General features: G+C 46.4%; 1 protein-coding gene across 4 annotated transcripts in view; it reads left to right on the top strand.

The window, feature by feature from the left end:
- The window catches only part of GAS2L1 (growth arrest specific 2 like 1), a 266,285-nt gene that overhangs the window by 21,264 nt on the left and 222,316 nt on the right, over window positions 1–22,705 (top strand). Inside the window, exons 1-2 of one of the 4 annotated variants that reach the window (XM_085634360.1) lie at window positions 985–1,747; window positions 7,657–7,719. The gene's annotated coding sequence lies outside the window, so the exon portion shown is untranslated. Of the gene's footprint in view, window positions 1–984; window positions 1,748–1,985; window positions 2,062–2,255; window positions 2,436–7,656; window positions 7,720–22,705 lie in introns of those variants that run through there. The other 3 variants (XM_085634361.1, XM_085634363.1, XM_085634362.1) reach the window with 3 other exon arrangements.

Below are 22,705 nucleotides of genomic sequence, written 5' to 3'. Positions count from 1 at the left end.
TGGGGCGGTATTTAACGTTCATTTCTGTAATATTACCACAAACATTTCCTGCAGCAAGCATTAATATCCTGCAAATCACCTATAAAGCAAATGTGGGTCGCATTTTATGGTCTGGCTTGACAGCGCAGCTGTCACCAGATAATTATGAGAATCTCCCAGGAGGGGGGCTTTGGATCTGCCCGCATGTTGGGAGCCATGAGTACATATTTTGATTGGGCAGAAGATGTGTGCTTCCACAAAAAAAAAATATATATATATATCCAGCTACCTGAGCTTGAACATTGGCATACTCGACTGTAATGCTATTAAAGTGTCGTAGAGAGCTAAATAATTTATGGTGTTTTCCTCTGGCTGCAGCACAGATGGGAAGAGGCCAGTCATTAACCTACATGGATGGTTAGGTCTGGCTTGAAAGTGCAACTGCCGTCTGACCTTTAACTTCAACCAATATTATGTTATGGTTAGGTGCTTCCACACAAATGCACATATCCATTCCCATGCTATCTACTTGTAATGCTTCACCTTATCATACAACTTTCCTTTCAAGCCAGACGTATTGCCATATCCAATGCTTGTTTAGTTATCTGCTTCACTATTAGGAGGCACTTTTCTTTTGGTGACTGGACCAGGGGCGTAGCTTTCATTGGTGCAGCAGGTGCAGTGGCGCCGGGGCCGAAAGGCCTGATGGGCCCACTGAGCCCTGCTCATTGCTGTAGTTTACAATTCACATGGCGGGGGCTGCGCGCTTCCTTCCTTGCACTAGGGCCACCAAAGAGACTTTTTTTCTGTCCCAGCCCACCCTGGTGACACTATGAATCTGTGCGCAGTGGCCAGTGGGCTGACACCATCACCGGCATTGCTTGCACTGCTGAGTGTAGTAGGTGTCACTGGAGGGCAGCGGGAGGAGGGGGCACAGACAGACATCCGCATTCATCGCCTGCTCGGGAGGTTAGCTGTGCAAGGATGGGCCCGCCCGCTTGATTAACCTTGCGCTGAATGCAAGGCATGCCTGCTCCCTGCCCGCCCGCCCCTCCCGCGGAGCACAGCTCGAGACTTACAAGACAGCAGAGTCCAGAGCCGCTGGAAGCGGATCTGACGGGAAGGGCTGGCCTGGCAAGGGCCCAAGAGCTCCGGGAGCCTCTTCCAGGACTAGGAGCCTGCGAGAAGCGAGAGCCGACCCCGGGAGAGCCTAGCCGACTGAGGGAGGAACTCGCTCCGGGCAGGGATGAACCGATAACTGGACCCATCGACGAGCTCACTGAAGTACGGACTCGGGGAGCTGTGCTGATCGAAGGGTGATTCTGACACCCGGGGTGGAGGAAATTCCGACACCGGACGCTAGGCTCCCGGGCACCCAGAGATGACTGGACGCTTCTCCGGGAGTCTCTTCCCCTGGGGACTGCGGAGTGGCCTCCCCCATCTCTCCTGACCGGGGAGGGTGGAAGTGATGCCCGGGCTCTGGACTGGCACAGCCCGGGGGGCCCTAGCCCGCCCGGAAGCAGAGAGGAAACATCCACTGTTCCCCCCGCTGTAATGTGATGACTGGCATTACTGGAAGCGCGCTATGGTAAGAGTCAGCGGCCCGGCTCACAAGTGGGGACTGTGGGTGCAGAGAGAGGCTTAGACCGCCCAGCAGGGGTACTCGCTGCCGCTCGTGCCGGCTGCCCCTCCAAGGAGAAGCCATCTGGTGACACCCACAGGGATCAGCGGGGATTACCTGGTGACAGAGGAGAACAGTCTGATCCAGGTGAGTCACGCCCCCTCGCCCTGCAACACGTCATCCTCACCCCCTTACTAAATCCTTGTCCGCCTGTCTTTGCTCAGCTGTACTCCCTCCTCCTCCCTTTACCCCTCCTGCTGCACCCTGCCTACTCCTCCTCTGAGCCCTGCATTCCTTATGTCATGTTTGGAAGTTGAATAAAGGGGGGGGGGGGGGGGGGGGGGGGGTGGAGTCTGCAATGATGTCGGCTTTCCTTAAAGTTCAGTAGGGAACACGCGTTGCTGCTGGGGTCCAGATGCGAGTGAGTGACTTGTGACGGCCCCGCAGCACGCCCAGCTCAGGTGAGTGACCGTGGCCTGTGTCTGCCACGCCCCGGCAGTGCAGGGCTCACCCCTGTGTGTGTGATGAGTGAGTGAGGGGTCCCACTCTGCTCAGAGCTCGAGCACAGAGCTGGCACGTGCAGCCCAGCTGGAAAGGACTGAACGGGTCCCTCAGGGTTAAACCACAGAAGATCACGAATGGTTAACCCCTTAGTTGCTGGGGTCCAGGGCAGAGTTATCAGTTCCAGCAAGAAGATACGACACGGGGGCGGGGCCTGCTGCGAGCCAAGGCGACTTTTTGGGAGTGTTATGATCATGATGCGTTACACAGTGGAACATACTGCGTCTTGAACACACATCTCATAGAGTCTGACGGACATGCTGTCGCTGTTCAGGTTGGTGTGCTCGAAGGTGCCTTGCACCACTGCTGTCTGCGAGGGATGGGAGCCTGCACTGGTTAGTGGCCCTGTACACAGTAGGGTGCTTCGCTGCTCTCTACTTGTGCAGTGTGCATTTGCACGTGGCACTGTGTGCTCTTCTGTGCTTATCAGGACGCAGTGCTTTAAATGGGCCAGTTCTGTCGTGTCTATTTTGAGAGGGGGAGTACCAGCACTTCCCAAGAGAAATGCAATACATTTAACTGGAGAGTACCGGCTCTTCTCAGAAACAAGCAGGTACTCTGTTACAGAATACCTGCACTTTTCTTTTTCCATTTCAAGCACTGATTCAGGAGTGATGTTTGCTCTGGGTGGTACCTGTGCACGACGGAATATTACGTCATTGCAGCCTTTGACCTGCCGGTTCAGGTTTTGAATGGACGTGACTATTCTACCCGTATTGCCGGTGCCTGTAGTGTGTGTATAAATATGAGTGAAAGAAAGAAGCTTGCACTGCTGTTCTGCGTTATACCTCCTGTGACCTCTTGCCTGGCATTCTGTGCACTTTCCATCATCTGTGAGGTGCGTAAGCTTGCAATAGGTGTCTCCGCTTTGCAATAGAAGCTCGCGCTGTTGCACTGTGCGCATTCATTGCGTGTCGCGCGCCCGCTGGTGTTTGCTGCTCAGGTGCCGCGTCGTGATGTCCACGTGCGCGAGGCTTGCGCTGTCTCCTGCCTGTGCTGACGCTGAAATGCTTTTTGCGCGCAGGAAGCGGCCTCCTCTGCTGTCAGCGCCCTGTGGGTATTTTTGGAGCGAGACAAAGAGGGCGCAGCAGCAGGTGCTGTCTGCAGATTCGGTATGGGTGTGGTCGGCGAGGGGTGGCGTGGAGAGGGGGGTAGTCAGTGCGTCGCTGCTCTCCATCCACATGCTGCATTGGCTGCGCTCTCTCCCCACCGAGCTCCTTTGTAAGTGTTAATTTAGTTTCACCTCTTAGGATCGCCTTCGGCTATGTAAATATATGGCAAATAACATCGACTCTTCTGGCAACAACATCTCTCTCTCTCTCTCGTGTTTTCAGATGTTGTCAGCCTGCATGTGTCTTTCACGATGCTCTGATGTCCCTCACGGTTAGTCTCACAGCCACCCCCATCATTTCTTTGACATCCTTTGTGTCCAGGCTTGTCTACTGACAGCTGTACTTGTTGATCGCCGTGACAAGCAGCCCGGCTAGCGTCATCTGTTTGTGTTGGAAGCTTGCCCTGCCTGACCTCTGCGGTGCCTGTTCTCTATATGAAGGGCCTAAATCGCACATTTTTTTCCTTGAGCTGTATCTGCATGATGCTAAGCCATACCTTTCTGTGCTGCAGATGTTAGCAAACGTATGGCATGGTACATTCTTGTGCGAATTTCTCGTTTCCACTTGCTTGCAAGAGACCTGCAGGTGAGCAGCACAAGGTATTGTTCATACAGTTTCTCAATTCACGTGATGCCACAGAGCATGCTGCCGATGGAGTTATCTAGTTTCACAATTAACATAAATTAGCTGACCTACAGGTAACTCAGTATTCGGGGTTTACACAAGATATTCACTCATGTAAAATGAAAGTTGGACACGACTGATTTTCTGTGGACAGATGTTGGAATTCTTTCTTTTGAAACTTACAAAGGTCATCAACGTTTTAGTGTGGAGACCTCTTTGTGTTTAGAGTGTGTACTCTGTTGCTCCTCTCAGGACTGTTACAGGCTTATTCCTATACGGCCCCAGCACTTGACACGGGGCTGCCATATATCACGAGCACAAGAAACGTTGGCAAAGTCAATAGTTGTGAATTCAGTTTGCCCACTCATATAAACCTAGTCATTCTAGAAAGCTTTTGATGTGCTGCATGCACAAATGCTGTTTATCACATTAAAGTCTGCCCTATAAGCTTAGCCAGTGATGAGAAAAAGTATCAAAAAAGGATTGCTTTTTATATAGAATGCCTCTAGTTAATACAGAATTGAACTTGACCAATAACATGATAATTGAGCGTATTTTTCTGATGTAAAATAGCCCCATATGTATTGTGATGGCAGAACTTCCTGCAAGGCAGAAGGATCCACTAATCGCTACAGACTAGAGAGTAAACCTCCTCCGGGTAGAGCTAAAACCTACTCTATAGTTTAAAGAACTGATAACCACGCATTGTAGTGTATTGTAACATTTACATAACGCCAGTACTTATTTTGAGCCACTGGTTGCATGTGGGCCCACCAGCACACATTATTTGGGACTGGCACCTATTTTTTCCTCAAAAAACTGATCCAGAGCAAAAGAGAGAAAAACATTATGGGGGGAAGAAAGAGGAAGGGAAAGATGGAAGCAAACAGTGACAAAGGGAGAAAGCCGGGATGAAAAAGAACCTTCAAGAGTGAGATACATAAGCAGGGAGTGTCTGGTGCAGGGGCGCTCCTCCGCTATGGCGGAGAATAGTGTAGGAACGTCGCCCCACTGCATTCTCACAGTGCGAGAAGCCAAAACATAAAATGGTAATAACTTTGAGTTATTGCCGTTTTATGTTAGCTATGCGGGCAGGCGGGGCTGCTCTGCTCTCCAAGCAGGGCAGTGGAGGTGTTTTTGCCCACGCCTGAGTGCGCAAAGACAGTTTGGTCGGCCCTCTCGCGCCGGCCAAACCAGTCATGCGCACTTTGCCCTTGCAGCCTACATGGCGAACATGCACACCCTTTTAGTCCCTGGCTGAGCGCTGTGTTACAGCGCTCCAGACCAATCACAACGCCACATGCAGTGTTGTGATTGGCTTAGGGGAGGGAGCCTGGCTGCCTGCTTCCTTTTGGAGGTAGGAGAGCAGAAAAGCAGGAACAGTGAAGACGCGGACCCTACGGCAACCAAGATTTGTAATTTAAAAATATAGACCCCCGCGCCCTCCCTCCCCGCGCCTTTCCTCCTCATGCACCCCTCCTCCCCGTGCCCCCCCCACGAGCCATGCCGGCTGCTGCTGGCCTGTGGTGGATTAAAGCAGCATGAATCAAGAATATGGAGTGTTGCTATCTGGCACCTTGACCTTTGATAGAGCAGGCCTGGGCTTCCAAACATAACTTTTGGCCCAGGCACTTATTTTTCCACATGTTAAACACTGCAATTTGTTTACTGCCCATATACGGGGTGCTACCGTGCTTGAGTACACATCTGCACAGTCTAGGTATACCTTAAACTGCATGTTTTTGTGGGTTTTATTGTGCTAACCAAATATTGTATGCTAAACGTTCAACTGAATATATAAACTTCTTCGTTGCATGCATCAAAAATGATCCGTAGTTCAACAACCTGCTGGGAAAAAAAGTTTTCCTATTCACAGACAGAAAATGTATATTTCATTCAGTAGAAGTGGAACTGGGGCAGCACCAGAACTTCTCACATGAAGCCAGAGTTTGAAGAGACCAATTTCAGAGCTTTGCATAATCTTAGAAGCCTTTTAGAAGGACAGCAAGAGCATCTCTCGGGGGGAATGTGGCAGTAGTGGCCCCAAGTATTACAACAGGTTTTAAAATGCCCATGTGAGGATACAAAGTCCCAGTCAAGGTAGCACAAGGTGAAATAAAATTGCCATGAAATATATCCCTCGTTGTTACTGTGTATCTCTGAAGAAGTACCTCGCAGTTAGGAATACAGCACCAGAAAACCAAATCTGGTCTACAGCTCTTTCCTGCCTCCAGGTTTTTCTGGTGCTCAGTGGCCCTGTCAGTCTGGACCAACGTGTGAATTTGTAGAGGCACCAGACACCAAGCTTAGCCTTGGGCAATAAAATATGCCATTCCTTTAGAGTTTTCTAACTTCATTCAGGAGCCCTGGACCACGTCCTCTCGTGATTATGGCCCGGTGGCATCGGGCCCGTCTCTCGATTTTTGTCACTTCCAGGCGGTTTTTTTTTACGCCCAAGGTTCCCTCCATTGGTGGCTCTTTGGCCTCACAACTAGGCTTGGGATGCAGGAGGAGGGGACCTGGATGTCCAGAGGACCTTGATGTTCACAACGATGGACACCTGCTGTTCGGGAATGCTGGATCTGGTACAATGCATACTGATTGACGCAGCTCAACCCACATGGAAGTGGTCAGATGGCGTGTGGTGGGCCCTAGTGTGTCTCAACACACTCTTGTGGCACTTGGATGGTTGGGGCCGCAGATGCCAGATGAACCTCCAATTGCCTGTAGAAATGAGCTGCGTGCAGAGGAGGAGGCTGTGTTTCTGGGACATTGGTGCAAGAGAGTATGCAAGTCAGGGTCACTCGTCCGGCTGCTCACTTGCACTTTCTTGTTATTGTCATGTCTGCTAATTCATCATGGCTGGTCCTAGTGTGATGGACAGCTCCACAGTCTCAGAAGGGCTGACACGTCGGTCGTAGGGTGTTCTTTTCTCTCTGGGGTGCTTCCAGGGCCAGGACAAGGTCTGCAGGCATGCAGGCAGGCATTGAGGTGAAACTCTCCTCCCAGCTGGAGAGGAACAAGCCACACACAGCTGAGCTCCACCTCCAGCAAGCACTATTGCGGCCCACACAGGCCTTCACGATGTTTCTCTTCTGTACTGGCCGCCCTTCAGTTCAGAATGCTGCCTACCCATTCCGCTTCCAGCAGATGAGTAGCTTTGAAAATCCAAGTGCGCAATGTCTTAGGAAAAGTGATCTATGCACTTTCCCAAGCCAACCAGGGCGATTTTGGCTTAGCGGCAAGACTTGTGTATTCCACCCAAAGTAAGACGGTCATGACTATCATTGGAGTGGAGAACCACAAAACTGGAGTCGGGCATTCCCTGACTGGTTATCATAGCCATACCTTATCACATCATTGCCATACCGTCTGGGACCAAGGAAAGGTACGCGTAAGCAAGGGAATGTTTTTTGTTCGTGGCGGGGAGGGTGGTCATTAGACCTCACCCCAGTGCTAAAATAATAAAAGGCTGCATCCAATACTCGACAGTGTCCTTAACGAGGCAGTCGCCCTATAACCAGACTAGGACAATTACTCACTCGAAGACCAAGCAGGGAGACACGATTGGTGTCCACAGTCCAGCTGTCGGCAGCAGTCTAGGGCTCCATGGAGAGCTCAATAGAAGGTTCTAGTTTCTGGGACTCAAAGACCATTGAAAAAGAGGCTGAACAGCGCATGTGTCAGAATTAAAAGGAAAATACTAGGGTTGGACAAGTGCACTATGTGCTACCTGACTTTTCTCCTTCCATCTTTCAGGACTGGCACAGAGTCTGAATGTCAGAGGCGGCCCCTCCTTCAGAGAGCAGGCTCGGGAAAACAGTGAGTACACAACTGCACGATTATTCACATCAAAAGCTGTGACCCCCTCCACCCCAGTGCTCCCAGTGTGGCCCAGCTGTGCCAGAATCCTCCAATGCTGTGAAAAATGTGATCCTGCGAAGGGGACTAGGGTCAGATAAGATGAGAGAGCACTGGGGTGACAATGGATCAAGAAATCAAATCAGGCCAGCGGGTGAGGGGGGGATTGCAGGCAGTGAGCATGAAGATTCCAGTGGGGGAGCAGTGTGAAGAGGCAGGGTCAGGTTAGTGATTTTACGGAGGGAACCGTATAAAGAAACATGGTTAGGATATACTTTGTGGAGGCAATAGAGTAAAGAGATAGGGCCAGGACGGAAATTACAGTGAGGGAACAGCGTAAAGAGATGAGGTAAGGAGGAGACTGCTATGAGGGTACAGTGCAAGGAGAGAGCGGCGAGTTGAATATTGTAGGGAGGGAATAAAGGGAAGAGATGGATTGAGAACAGGGATTTAATCGAGAGTAAAGTGCTAAGAGAGAGATTGCACTGACAGAAAGGTGTAAGAGCGAGAGAGAGTGAGGATGGGGCCTAAAATGAGGGAATAGTGTGAAGTAACAGGGCACAAATGATTACAGTGATAGAATAGCGTGAAGAGACAGGTAAAGAGATAGAATACAATGAGGAAGCAGTCCAAAGAGAGAGAGGGAGAATACAATGAGGAAGCAGTCCAAAGAGACAAGGCTAGGATGAAAATTTAAAGAAGCGGACAGTGTAATGCAAAAAGTTCAGGACTTGGAGGTTGATGGAACTGAACAGTGTAAAGAGACAGGGTAAGGATAGAGACTGCTTTAAGGGAACCGTGTTAAGAGAGCAGGTCAGGAGCGAGATTGCAATGACGGAATCGTGTAAGGAGACAGTCATGGTAGAAATTGCAGTGAGGGAATAGGATCAAGAGTCAGACAATGGTAGGACGGAGGGAGCACTGAGGGAGCTATATTAAGACCCAGGTGGAGGATGGAGGTAGCACTGAGGGAGCTATATTAAGACCCAGGTGGAGGATGGAGGTAGCACTGAGGGAGCTATATTAAGACCCAGGTGGAGGATGGAGGTAGCACTGAGGGAGCTATATTAAGACCCAGGTGGAGGATGCAGTGAGGGAGCTGTACAAAGAGACAGGTGGAGGATGGGTATTGCAGCGAGGGAGCTGTATAAAGAGGCAGGTGAAGGATGGAAATTGCAGCGAGGGAGCTGTAAAAAGATCGGGTCCAGAGTTGGATCTCCCCAGTTTATTAACTTGCATGGAAGGGTCAGTAGGACTTTGCCATGCAGACGTCATACAGCCGCCTGATCTGGTTAATGACAAACCATTCCACAATGTAGTAGTTCACATTGTATTCTTGACGGAACGCCTTAAGCGTCTGTTCCTTTTATATGCAAGTTCTTCCCTCAGTACCCGAACAGTTACCTGTGTTGCAAATTGTGGACTTAGGCATAGTTTACGCAGATCTGGTGGAATTCTTTCGCTTTACATCCCTTTGAGGTGAACTGTGATCTACTACATATTCCTGAGGCCCAGGAAATCTTTGATTGCATTAAATCTAATCCAAAACCACCAAATGAAACTAGTAATGAGAAGACCATAACATGCTATATACGTATATATCAAATGTTTTGATGTTTTCATTGCATAAAATGTAGTGGGGGAAAAAACATATTTCACAGGGAACTATGAAACATGGGAAAATCACAATAACAGCACCCAAGCTGCTCTGCAGAGCTTTAATATTGCCAGGGTTACTAGGCTTATGCTGAAAAAAGGACCAAATTATGTGGATGGTTATTTAAATTAAGCGGCAAAAAGTGCAAAATATGCAGCACATTTTCTGTCGGTATTTTTGTCCATTTGGCATACAAATAAAATTTCTGGCTAAAGCTGCAAATTAAGTTGCATATGTACTCTATGCATAATTGTGCTGTAAAAGCTGCACCCACAGGAAAGTATAATTAGTCTATAATTTAGTCTCCCTGTATTCCATTAACACCATACAAACAAAAACAATTTGCTTCCTTGTCCGTATTATTTAAAAATAATAATAATACTTTAATTGGGTCTTCTTTTTAGAGCCTATCCGTGCTGTCATTTATGCTTGCCAGCCACTAACTCTTTAAATTGTAATTGCATTCATATAGCGCTTACTAGCCCAGCCGAGGCGTTGAAGTGCTTTATGCTGAGCAGCACGCTGGTTAATGGTTAGTTCAGTGTTATTGGTTACTGTTAGTTATTGGGATTAGTTTTATGCGCTCAAAGCATACCACTCCATGCAGTCATTTCAGCTTTTTTTTATGCTCGACTAAAGTAATAGCGGTTGGCTGTAATTATTTGTGGGAGAGGGGGTGAGCTCAAGCACATGGTTGGTGGGATTAATACAGAAGTTAGGAGAGATTAGGTATTGTTAGGTTGCATAGGTAGGACTTTCAGCGGAAGGAAGAGAGATTGTGATCTAGTAAATGAGTTGTGGGTATTTTGCTGAAATAGAGAAAAGTCAAATGTGCATGAGTCAGCAGGTTGTGCTTGGAGAGCAGAGGCATGCAGAGGATGGAAGGGAAGAAAGGGGACATCAGAAGAGAGAAGAAATAGAAGCGACAACAAACACAAGTTTTAATTAAAGGACAGTTTTTTTTTTTAATGCCGGATTTAAGGAATGTAGTGAATATATTTAAGACCGCATGCAGCATGGGGATGCAAGAATGTATAAAGAAACATTTACTTGTGAAGATTATGCAATACTGGGAACTTTTTTCATAGGTATTAGATTCAGGTAAAACCATCTCTCTGCTGCTAGGCTACTGCCAGACCACCCATCCAGCTAACTCAGTTGATCAGTTTAAGGGTTGAAAGTGTAAAATAATGACTGGACGCATATGTCGAGAAAATACATGTGAAATAATGTACACATTGAAAAAGATTTTGGTGTTCATCCTCAGATTTGACTCTAGGTATTAATTATACAGCAGAGCGCGATACATTTAAAGGACTCTGTTTTGCATTGACACTAGATGGAAGATGAGGACAGCTTACCAGACAGTGGAAGTGTATTACCTGCATTCCAGTGGCTGGAGGGTAGGGGATGCAAACAGTGATGTGAGTGAGGGGACGGTGAAAGGGCTCCCTTTACAAATTCACTGAACACTTTTGTTAGCAAATGACTCCTGACTTGACTTCCTAAAGCTCTGGCCTTTTTGTAGATGCCATAGGTGAGTAGGGGTGGGGCTGCATGTTGAAGGGGGCCCTTCAGGTGAGGCCAAGCATTTGTCTACCTTAATCACACTTCTGTGAAGAGTCCTCACACCTCTGTCTCTCTGTTGTGGGTGCTCCAGGCTAGAGGAAGTCCTGCTGTGAGGGACATCACTACTCAAAGGCTGTGTCTGAAGTGCAGCCTGGAAGACATTTGAAATGTAAACATAATGAAATTTACCTTTCGCTATCAAGAAAGTTAGCTGTCTCCTTCCTGGTGTTTTTGGATATGGGCAATTTTAAAGGCAAGATAACAGTGTAAAACTCCCTTTGAAGAGATAAAGGTTTCAATGAAGCTGACCAGGGGAGACCGGGTTAAAGTACCTCTACCTCATGGCAGCTGTGGACCCCAACACCTATGAGGTAGCAGCAACACGTGCAGCTTTACATGTTAGCACGTGCCCCTTTCTGCTGACACTTTTAGTTTGTGTTCTTTTCCTCTGCATCCAAAAATGTGTCTTCTCTGCTGCACTACAAGGTTGTGGCTGCCTCAATGTGTCAACCACCATTCAAGGGACATTAGGTCTCTCTAGCTTTCCTTCCCTCCCTGACATGTTTGACAGCGGCGAACTCTAAAACGGGAAAGTAAACATAATTTGCAACTGAAATGATTTAATTTGGGGTGGGATAAAATAAATAAATGGCACCAGTAAACAGCTAAAAAATCGGAAAAAAAATACAGAAAAAAGCCGGGAAGGTCGGCAAACAAGGACACATAATGTATTTTGCCCTGTTTACAACTTTTTGGTCCAAAACCACCTCTCTGCAAGTCCTCTCTTGGGGAAGGGGTGGCTTACACCAGTCTGTGTCCCTGCAGCTCTCGACTAGGGTGCTGCAGAGGTTAATAGTGGGGGCAGGGCGGGTCAGAGGGAAGGAGGCTGGTATGATTTCTCTGACATGCCTTGGCACCCTGTCCATGTTTAAGAGCAAGACTGCTCCAAGTTTCTACACTGTGTTTGACACAGACAGTACTGTCCAGAGTCCCGCACATGTAGTGTTTGTCACACGCTACTCTTAATGTTCAAGTCCGCCTATCACAAGCCCCTGTCACACACAGCTGCTCGGGATGAGCAGTGTTTCTGTTGCCAAACACGATAGTGACAAGCAAACAAAATGTCCTACTGAAAAGGAAACTAAAAGGCAACATATTCCTTTACAAGTGTCCGCTTCACTTTGGTGTCCCCCTTTCTCTTCACCAGTAACCTCTAGCAGAAGGCCACCCTCATTATCACCACCCCATTTCTCCATTAGCCCCATTTTTCACCCTCATTGTCACACACACCCTGCTTATATTTAGGGTGACCACATTCTCAAAACAAAAAACGGGGACAAGTCATAGACTACAGTTTGCAGTAACCATCGACCTAAAAGTAGGACTATTTGACAGCTGTCATAGACATAGAAAAGGGACTACAATGACAGCTCCCTCCACAGACCGAGATGAAGCATTACAATCAACAAATCCGCGGTCTTTTATTGGCACCCCTCTCCTTTACACAGCAGCATTAGTACTTTTTATTTCATTTACACTTTTAAGGACTATAGCATATATTTGCCAAAACTCAATAAAACATCACAGGCTAGCAAACGCCAGATTTACTAGCTTTATCAATGCTCATTTCTATAGCTGCGCGTCAGCACCACGTAAAGTACAACTCACCAATGTTGCTTTGTTGCTCATGACAGAAAAGCATGGGAGGTAAACTGCGGAATGCTAAATTGCCAAATGGCAGCCATGGACCAATGTAAAAAAAAAACACTTCTCTCCAGGTATTACTGCCTTAGGGTCTTAAGGGTAGCAAAGGCTGGCCGACCACACAGTCCTCCCACATTTGCGTGGTCACTGCTGGGATGTTATGTTAACTTACTGGGGTATGTATAGTTCATTGGTATAATCTGATAGCGCAATTGTGTGAAGACCTGAGCAAAAAGCTCGAGCAGCGCTGCTCGCCTCTCCCACAGGCGTTAAACCTGCTCCTTTAAGTCCTTTCCAGCTAAACAGTTTGCCATGATCTGAAAGGTCAGTCAAAAGGTCAAGTCATAGCTTTGACATGGAGAACACAGAGCATGCATCAATTGATTATGAATAAAACATGCAATGAGCAATGCATTAATCCTTGCACAGTATGCATAAGGGCTACTGAAAAGTTTGTATGGCTATGAATACAAGCTACAGGATGAAGAAATATTGTTTTATCCAAAGTAGAAACTTTGGCTGGCACGATGACGCAGGTAGCGCTGCGTGTAAAATGTCTCTCTTCAAAGGATTTCCCTTCTTGCTACAGCGCTCACCTCTGTGACGACACATGCCGTAAACAGTGCAAAGAGAGCATGCGCGCGCATGCTCAACCGGAACAATGAAAAACAGGGACATTTCTGTGTTTAACCTGGACACTGTTTGAAAACAGGGACATTTGACTCACTTGGAGAAAAGTGTCGGGACACGGGGACACTTTTCCAAAAACAGGGACCGTCCTGGGAAAACGGGGACGTCTGGTCACCCTAAACTTATATTGCATCCACGAGTCTGTTTACAAGGCAGCACTCACTTAGAAGCAGGTCCTGTGGTACTCGGGGCCTCCCTCCTTCCTCTCCCGGCAGCAGGACCCCGACCGTCCGACCTACCTGTGTTGCAGTGCGGGCACAGAGCTTTTAATCTTTCAACATTAAGTAACTACACACAAACAAAATATTTGCTAATTTGGGGTCCCCACGCGCCCAATAATATATCCGACATATCGCTCCCATTCTCACCATTATTTTATGCAAAATTACAGCCCTATGGAAATGCTCAATAAACCCGAAGGGAAACAGTAGGCAAAACATTTCCGCCTCAAGATGCATTGTACTAGTTATTCTGACCTATTTTACATTACATTTCATAGCTCTAATGCCATACTAGTTTATAGAGCAATGTGTATAAAAGAAGCTTGGATGATTTTCATCAGTGATGTCATAAATCGTATCCTAGACCAGGTCATGAGTGATGTAATATGTGAAGTTATAAGCAGTACATGGCAGGGGCGCAAGTTAATAAAGACTAAATAAATTTGATAGGATTTCTAAATGAAACTTTTAAATCTGCAAATGTCGAAGTACTAAAGTGTTAATGTTTTCAAAATCTGAGTGTACATTTATCAAATGATTAATCTGGCAGCTACCAAAACTACATAAAACCAGTCATGCGCACTTTCCCCATGCTCCACGCAGGCTGCATTACAGCCTTTATGGAGAGCATGCCCAGGCCCCCATTCCCTGGTTGTGCGTTGAGGTCAAGGGAGCCTGGGTGCTTACCAATTACAACGCTGCATTGGTGAAACATAAGGACGAAGCAAGACTAAGGTGAATTGATGAGGAATTAATAAAGATGCTTCTCGATCTGGTCCTTTTATGGTTTAGTCACCTGGTTTTCCATTTACCCAATACAGACACAAAACAATCTGTTTCCCAGTCTGTATGATTTATAAAAATAGAAAAAACCTGTAATTGGGTCTGTTTTTTAGAGCCCCTTCATGCTGTCAGTCATGCTTGCCGGGCCACTAGCTGTTTAAATCAACAGAATACATCATTTAAATCAAAAGAATAACGAGTAAACGTTTGGTAGGATTTCTTAAAGAAGCTTAACGTGCTTGCTGCAAATATACTAGTGCCGCAACGCTAATGTTCTTAAAGTCTTAAGTACAAAAACAACAATTGATGGACAGAATGCAGAACAAAGCCATACATTCACCCCAGTACAGATTGTGTTTGCTTAAAGTCCAAGTATACATTCATCATTTGAATACATCTGGTAATATACTGGTTATGATTACATGTTTCCACCCATCAAAAAATTACATATGGCTAAATACCAGTAAGAAATATTGATAACGATAGAAAGAAAATACCACAAAACCTGAAGGCTGTAAGCCCCCAATTGTCTCTTTATATTGATGTTAACACATAAATTCAGCGTAGAGCAATTGGTTTCACTGTGTACATTATAAAACCGAGGTTTACAGAAAGTAGATGTTTTGCATGTCTCTCCGTGAGAATCATGACTGCCTAGACAATGGTTGCAGGAAGTGACAGCACAGGGAGATAAAAATAGATGAAATTCCCTAAAGAAGCTTAAATCGCGGCTGGTGTACATCGAAGTGGGACGCTGACACGTGCAGGAGGGCGTATTGTTTTTAAGTATGGCTACAAAGCTCATTAAAGCCCTCTTAACTCTGAAGTGTGAGTGTACATTTATGAGTTAAAGAATGTGAGTTAAATTACCAAATTCAGTTTTTCACTGCCCCAAAAAATGTACAAGCACTAACAAGGTACCAAAAATACATGTGCAGAAAAACAAAAAGACATATAAAAAAAATATATATAAAAACCAGGAGCCCTAATTATATTCCTGATCCTGAGTGGTCCCGTTCACCTGCAGATAAACTGCTTTAGGGTCTATGGAAATACTGCCGTACTTTTGCGTAGATTCTGAGTTTCATTGTAGGTACTTGTCTTGTTGTGTAGTCAAGTAAGATGAAACATTGTAAGATCTTCGAGAACAGTACTAGCCAGGAGCATTTTTGAATAGTTAAACAACATCTTCTTTGAAGTCCGCCTTCTCATCCAGATGACCACCCTCCCTTTCCGAGTGAGGATCCTCGCAAAAAACTGTTAAAAAAGGAATGAAAACAGAAATTGAACAAAGAAAACATGTTTTTCTTATTCCCAAACTATATGGGGGAGAGGGGGAAGGGGAAGGTGAAGGAGGGAGGGAGAGAGAGAACGAGAGAGAGAGAGAGAGAGAGAGAGAGAGAGAGAGAGAGATTTTCAGACAGGCGTGGAGGTGTTAAGAGAAATAAACAAGGAAAGAGAAGAGACAATGGAAATTGATAGGGCACATAAAGGAGGAGGGGCATTTGGGAAGGAATGAACACCGGAGGGTTGGTATGGCTTATAAACATAAACATATGCCATGCCCATGAAATAAATGTGGCCCAGTAAACAAGTTATTTGGAGCAAGTATAGTAATAAACACAACCACGGGTATTATTACAGTGCAAAGGTTAAATCTCAGGTTATGACCTTGATCGAGTTCCATATGTTGGATCTTCTGGATTATCATGGATACGGAGCTTCAATATTCTCTATAGGCCGATGTTGTGAGATTGTGCAGTGCTTCCGCCTCAATACCTGTTTCCATAACTAATGTACTTGAGTATTGTCAGGGAGGGGAGAGGCAGCATGATCAACTCAAGGGTTTGCCTCTTGTGAGGTCATTGCTCCTCCCTATGCTCAACAATGGTAACATAGGGCATATTGCCCAATGCACACCTGTGAATATGCTATGTGTACATGTGTATGTGTATAGTTATAGGTAGGTTGGCGTTTCCATAGGCAATGTCTTTTTAGGTTTGCTAATAACTTTGGCACTGTTTGATGAATTTCAACAAAACTTTCCAAAAAGGTGATCTTTCATGCCTAGATTCTTTGTGGATAGTTTCGCAGTGATGCGTCAAGTGAGGGCCATGAAAGGGGGGAGGGTCTCAAAACACAAAATACCCATTCATTTTCCAGGGACTTTTTTTTAAAAGGCTACAGCCAAAACTGCTGAACTTCATTACACCAAATTTGACAGGAAGCGTTTTGTAATTTGGTGTAAATCGTTCAGTAGTTTTAGAGAAAACAAGGATCAAATATATTTGTATATCTGGATGGTTAGGTTTGAGGGACTCTTGCTAGAGTCCCACAAGCTAAACTTAAACAAATAGAGTGTTCTAATTGGTGGGAGGGTTCCCTTGGCCATGTCACTCCCATGGGAGTGAGGCTCTTGCTGAAATGAGTGCTCCAATTGGCTAGCCGCAACCTGAAGAAAAATGTTGCAGCAGCCATGACAGGACTCAGGGACTTAGCCCCTTGTCCTGAGATTATAGGTATATCGTACACCCCCTCCCCCCCCCCACCCTCCTCAAGCCCTCTTGGGGGCCAAGAGGGACCCCTCCACCTCCAGGGGAAAAAATCTGATCTATTCAAATTGATTTGTAAAGCGCATGGCTACCCGAAGGCTTCCCAGCGCTAATCCAAACCAGCAGGCCATTATAACCGACCCTCCTCAGAGCTGATGAGAGATAAATATTGGACAAATAGCCTTGTCTTAAGAGCCTTCCTGAAGGCGGGTTCAGATTTTATTTGATGAAGTTCGAGTGGCAGAAAATTCCATAGTTTATGTGGCAGGTACTTAAATGAGTGACCATCTCATCTAGATCTGTGGATTCTTGGTGTCGTTGCATGGAGAGAAATGGCGGATGTTAGGGACCTTCCGGGATTATAAAGTTTGATAAGAACACACAGAATTTCGGTTTTGTTGCTGTGGCAGGCCCTGTGCGTCATGAACAGAGCCTTGAACCACACCCACCTCTCTAAAGCGAGTCAATGAAGGTCTGTCAAGGCCCTCCTTGTGGACAGGTGCCTTGGGATATTAAAAAGGAGGCGGGCAGACACATTTTGGATGGTCTGTAGCCGTCTTTTGACATAATTTGGGGACCCTAGAATGAAACAATTACAGTTTTTTTACATAATTCCACGATACTCCCGCAGAATTGCGGGGAAAAAACAAAATGGCAGCTGCCATTTCAAAATTAATTGACCCCCAGGGTGGGCAAGGCCCGGAGATCAATTTTTATTTAATTATTTGGAGAGATGGCATGCGTGGGGCTCACCAAGCCAATTTCAGCCCCTTGGGACACCATGCATTGGAGCCCACTGTTTTTATCAAAGGAAAGTGGGTGCGCAGACCCCTCTCCATGTCTCCTAAAGGCTCCAGAGACCCCAGTAGGAGCTGCTCATTTATTTTTGGCTACTCCTAAGAAGGGGCACCTCATAATGCCGAAGGGCATTTTAATATACAATATTTTTATGACTGTGGTGCCGCTAGGCAGGGGCACCACCAAGCATGATTTTTTTTTTTTACTGTTGTAGGGAGCTGCAGGGAGTGAAGCAGCCCCCAGCAACATAAAAAAACAAATGCGCATGGGGCGAAGGCTGTGAACGGTGTGGGGTTGGCTGCCCCCACGGGGTTGGACACTGGGCCTTCTGTCGTGCATGACCTGGAGTTGGCTTTATGTGTGGTAATAAAATATTAATTTGCATTAAAGAAACCCTAGAAATTCCCTGGAAAAATCAAAGGCAAAAGTGACATTATAGTTAGGAGCTATAATTATATCTTTCTGTACATTTAAAAAAAAGGTTCGAAATTCACCGAAAAAAACAAAGGTTAGAGTAATGGTATAAGTAAGTGAGTTGGGGCACAAGTTATAGTTACTTTAAGGTACAAATTATAGTTACTAGAGGTAACTGTAACTGGTGAATTACATTGTCACAGAAATTTTCGCTTATAATGTTACTTTAACCTTTGGTTTTTTTGGTGACTCTATCAAACTGCTCCAAAGTTAGTTAGAAAACCAAAAATGCAGTTTCTATGGAAACTCAACTATAACTGCACAGGCGCTATCACTGCCAGTATTTATATATAGAGAGAGTGGGGAGGTCGCTTAAGAAACAGAAGGGAGAACTAAGGAGTCAGAGTGGGGTGATTAAGTGCAGGTGGACACATAGTCGGACACACAGTCTGATGGATGTGTGGATGGATTGGTTGCTGGAAGGACAAACAGACTGGTGCGCGATCAGTCACTAGACAGGTAGATTACTGATATGGGTGGCGGATACTGGGCTTTAATGCTACACTTGTAAGGGCCCAATCTTAGTGCTGGCATGTACCTCTCAAATGGCTGCACCCAAAAGCCATTGTGGAGTACAAGTTTAGGTAATAGGTGGAGAGCTGTTTCTTCTTGATTGCTTTTTTGTTTGAGGAATAATTCCCAAAATTAATTTGCAGGTTTCAAACACGATGTGTTTAATCTTATTTTTTATGCATAGAATAAAAGATAGCCGACACATGTTTCGCCTGTGTTCCTGGGACTGCAGAGACCGCATCGCTCCATCTAATGAGGAACACGTTTAACAGTCACAACCTTCTGCCTTGAAAAAGCCCTCGGCCGATGGGCCATACGGGCGAAACACGTGTCAGCTGTCTTTTGTTCTATGCATAAAAATAAGATTAAACACATCGTGTTTGAAACCTGCAAATGAATTTTGGGAATTATTCCTCAAACAAAAAGCAATCAAGAAGGCACAGCCCTCCACCTATCACCTAAACTAGACAGGTAGATGTACAAAAAGAAAGATGGGCAAACAAAGGAAGAAAGGCACACAGTAGGCGTACATAGTGGGGACGACAGACAGACACACATAGTACAGGTATACCATGGACGCCAATTCACCACAATGACAGGGGTAGCGGAAGTGAATTCACATGCCTCTTGATCTTCACTTTCTCTCACACATACATATGCTTATACATAGATATATAACATCACGCATACACACACTCACAGATACTGCACACACATTCACACACTATCTCTTACATAAGCACACTCAATACTGCAAGGATGCACACAACATACATACATTTTTTTCTACTTACCTGAGCTGTCATGGAAAGTCATATTCCGGCTAATTCTACTCCATTTTTATTAAACTAATAGCGAATGATGTACATTTTATTCACTATTAGCATAATAAAACACTGACATAAAAAAGAGGTGAGTGGAGTCCCCACCAAAGTCCTTATGACGAGCTGCTTCTGTTCCTGACACTGATTTTGCAACTGCTGATGCTAGGGGTCGCAAAGGCAGTGTCGGGCGTCAGAGGGGGCATGCCAGGGGTCGCAGCAACAACCCGTTAATGATGCCCATAGGTGTACGGGTCTAGAGGAAGTCATCATGGAGAGGTGTGAATTTGAGGTAGAGAGGCCTGCAGGGAGAAAGGAAAAAACACACAGTGCTAACCACAGCACAATGGCACGCTCAGACAGAGCGAGGCAGCTAGACCGTGATAGTTAGAGAGCCCTTTGTAGGGCATGACCGAGTGGCCGAAGGAAGCAAAGAGAGAAAAAACAGAGCGTGGGAAAGGTAGAGTGCAAAGCAGAGTGGGCGAGTGAATGCCATACAACCAGAAAGAAACGGAGGGAGTGAGATAGGGTGAAAGACAGAGAAAAGGGTGCGGATATGTGATCTGTAAACCCCCCCCCCCCCCCCCACAGGTGAGTGAGACTGGAGGACCGCCGTGAGGTAGTCACACAGGCCAGGGGCGCGCCAGGGCAGGGCACCGGCCCCGCTGGCAGCAGGAATGTGAGCTGGGCGCGCTCGGGTATTCTGGGTAGCTTGTACTGAAGGTCGGAGTGCACTGAATGTTGTTTTTCAAATCAAATACATAAATGACGCTCCATGAAGGGCGCGTTGTTTCAGAACCTTTGAAAGCGTGGGTGGGGGGCGTGAGGCTGGTCAGGAGAAGGGAAGGACGCAGGCGCGCAACACCCATTGGACTCACAGGGCTTCAGCCCCCCCCGTCGTGTGTGGCAGCCCGGGATGAGACACCTTCCCGGGCAAAAAAGCAGCCGCACCCGAGCACTTCACAGGTCTTTAAAAGACCATTTGCATGTTAATGAGGCCTTGCTGTTGTTTCGCCCCTTCTAATAGCCCCTGCAGCTCCACTCTGCCTATTGCTTAAAGTTCAGCCCCCCCCCCCCGAAATTTTTGCTCAGCCCCCCCCCCCCCGAAATTTGGCTCTAGTTGCGCCTCTGGAAGGACGCACATAATACTTTTCACCTCACCACAAACCACCACCCTCACATTAGCGTGCGAAGGGGGTCACTTAACTTCCGCCTCCGTCAGAGATGAGAAGCGCTCACAGGGTGCCCGTTCACCCCTCACGGCCCCTCAATGTTTTCGCACTCCCTTCAGCAGAGGAGGGACCCCTCCCTCTCTTTATCTCCTGCCCTCGCGCTCATCCACAACAGTTCAATTCAAGGCTTTTGTATTCACCCCCACCCCCGCCACGATAAATCAATGACCCGGCCCGGGCATGAGGGATGCCTTGCCCCTGCAAACAATTCAGAGACTTCTGGGGGCAGGGTCCCCAATCCACAACATCCCTTCCCACCCCAACTACTGTGGGTGTCGATCTCCGCAAATACGAACGAATTCACCCAAGGATTACTCCACACAGAGGCGTCCACTAATACACTCACACACTTACACAAGCACACACCCATTGCTCCACGCACAAACACTCAAAGGCAATCAATCAGACACACACACCCCCAGCGTACATACAGGCATTAAGCAAACAGAATGTGGTTAGATTAACGGAGGAATTTTATTTCCATAAATCGAGCAGAGGTCTCGAGCCTTACCTGGACACGATTCAGGTACCCAGAGATTGGACGCGGTACACTCATTTTAGATTAGGCGGGCTTCCGTTCGTGCATTGACTGCAAAATGGCACCCAGCCTATCAGACAACAGAGGATTGTCCATGCTGCGGAGCCCCGTTGGAGTGTGTTGCTCGTGTTATGTTTGCTTGCCCGGCATACAAAGCAACGGCTTAAACCAATCTGCCAACATCTGGGCTCTCTGAACCATCTGGTTGCTTTGCGTATATTGAAATCTGACGCAAGAACTCTTATTGCGTGTGGTGTGGACAAGTTTCTTAGCTGTGCTGTATAGTCAGACAAAAGGCCCTGAGAGTGGGGTTGGGGGGGGGGGGGGGGGGGCAACATTACACCGTAGAAGCTGCAGAGTCAGTACCCTAGCCTTAGACTCATGCTTGACCTACTGCTCAAAAATGATTTTATGCACTTGCACTTTATACCAGCTTACACGTCATCTGACAACTGGCCCAGTCTCGCACTGCTAAGGGGCAGCTATGGAGGGCTAGTCACCTCCGATCGGCTTAAAAGATTGGACTGTTGGGTCTGCATTTTTTAACCTCTTCTTTGTTGTCATTTATGTAATTGTATATCGCTTTTATAAATGATTTTTTAAGTTGTTTTTATTATGTAGATTTAGACACATTTTTTACCTTGCTGCTGAGAATTAGTGCTCTCTTACGATTTGGATATGTATGCAATATTTGCAAAATTGCACTCTTGTAACATGGCCTTTTTCTTACTTGATGAATTTATGATATTTGATATCGAAATAAAGCACTAAACAAAAAAAAACATACAGGCATGTGCAAAACGTCCATACTCCTACTCGCACATAGACGCACGCACTAAGTCACACATAAAGACGACAGACATACACACAGCGACAAACCTGCTCCTCTTCAGGTCACTTTCTCCATCTCTCTCACTTGCCCTCTCTTCTCTCTGGTCTTTTCTCCCTTATTTCTCTCACTCTGCTTCTCCCCTCTTCCTCTTTTGCCCTCTCACCTCTTCTTTCGCTCCGTCTTCTTCTTTATCCACCCTCTCTCCTCTCTCTTTGTGAATTCAGTTAACTTTAAGAGATTATTTTAGTTTATATAAAATTCTAAAACCTATAGTAAAAAAGTTGAAAACAAAACATTAGGAACAGATAACAAGAGCATCCGGACTCACACCACATCTTGTGCAGAACGTAACTGCCTTGGGAACCACTCTGGTCGCATTGGTCAAGTTGTCAACTTGATCTAAATTAATAAAATGAAGGAAAGATTAGCTGTTTTCTTTTACCCTCTCGGTCTTCTTACTTTCACCGCCTCTCTATCGCTTTCCTTCCGGCTTGCTCTCCGATCGCAGCCCTATTTCTCTCCTGCTACCCCTGATTGTTGTCTCTCTTTCTTCCTCGCCCGTT

The sequence above is a fragment of the Triturus cristatus genome, chromosome 11 (genome assembly GCF_964204655.1).
Source record: "Triturus cristatus chromosome 11, aTriCri1.1, whole genome shotgun sequence".
NCBI classification, from domain to species: domain Eukaryota; kingdom Metazoa; phylum Chordata; class Amphibia; order Caudata; family Salamandridae; genus Triturus; species Triturus cristatus.
The sequence above is the reverse complement of the archived record's forward strand: the minus strand, read 5'-3'. Positions and strand labels throughout refer to the sequence as shown.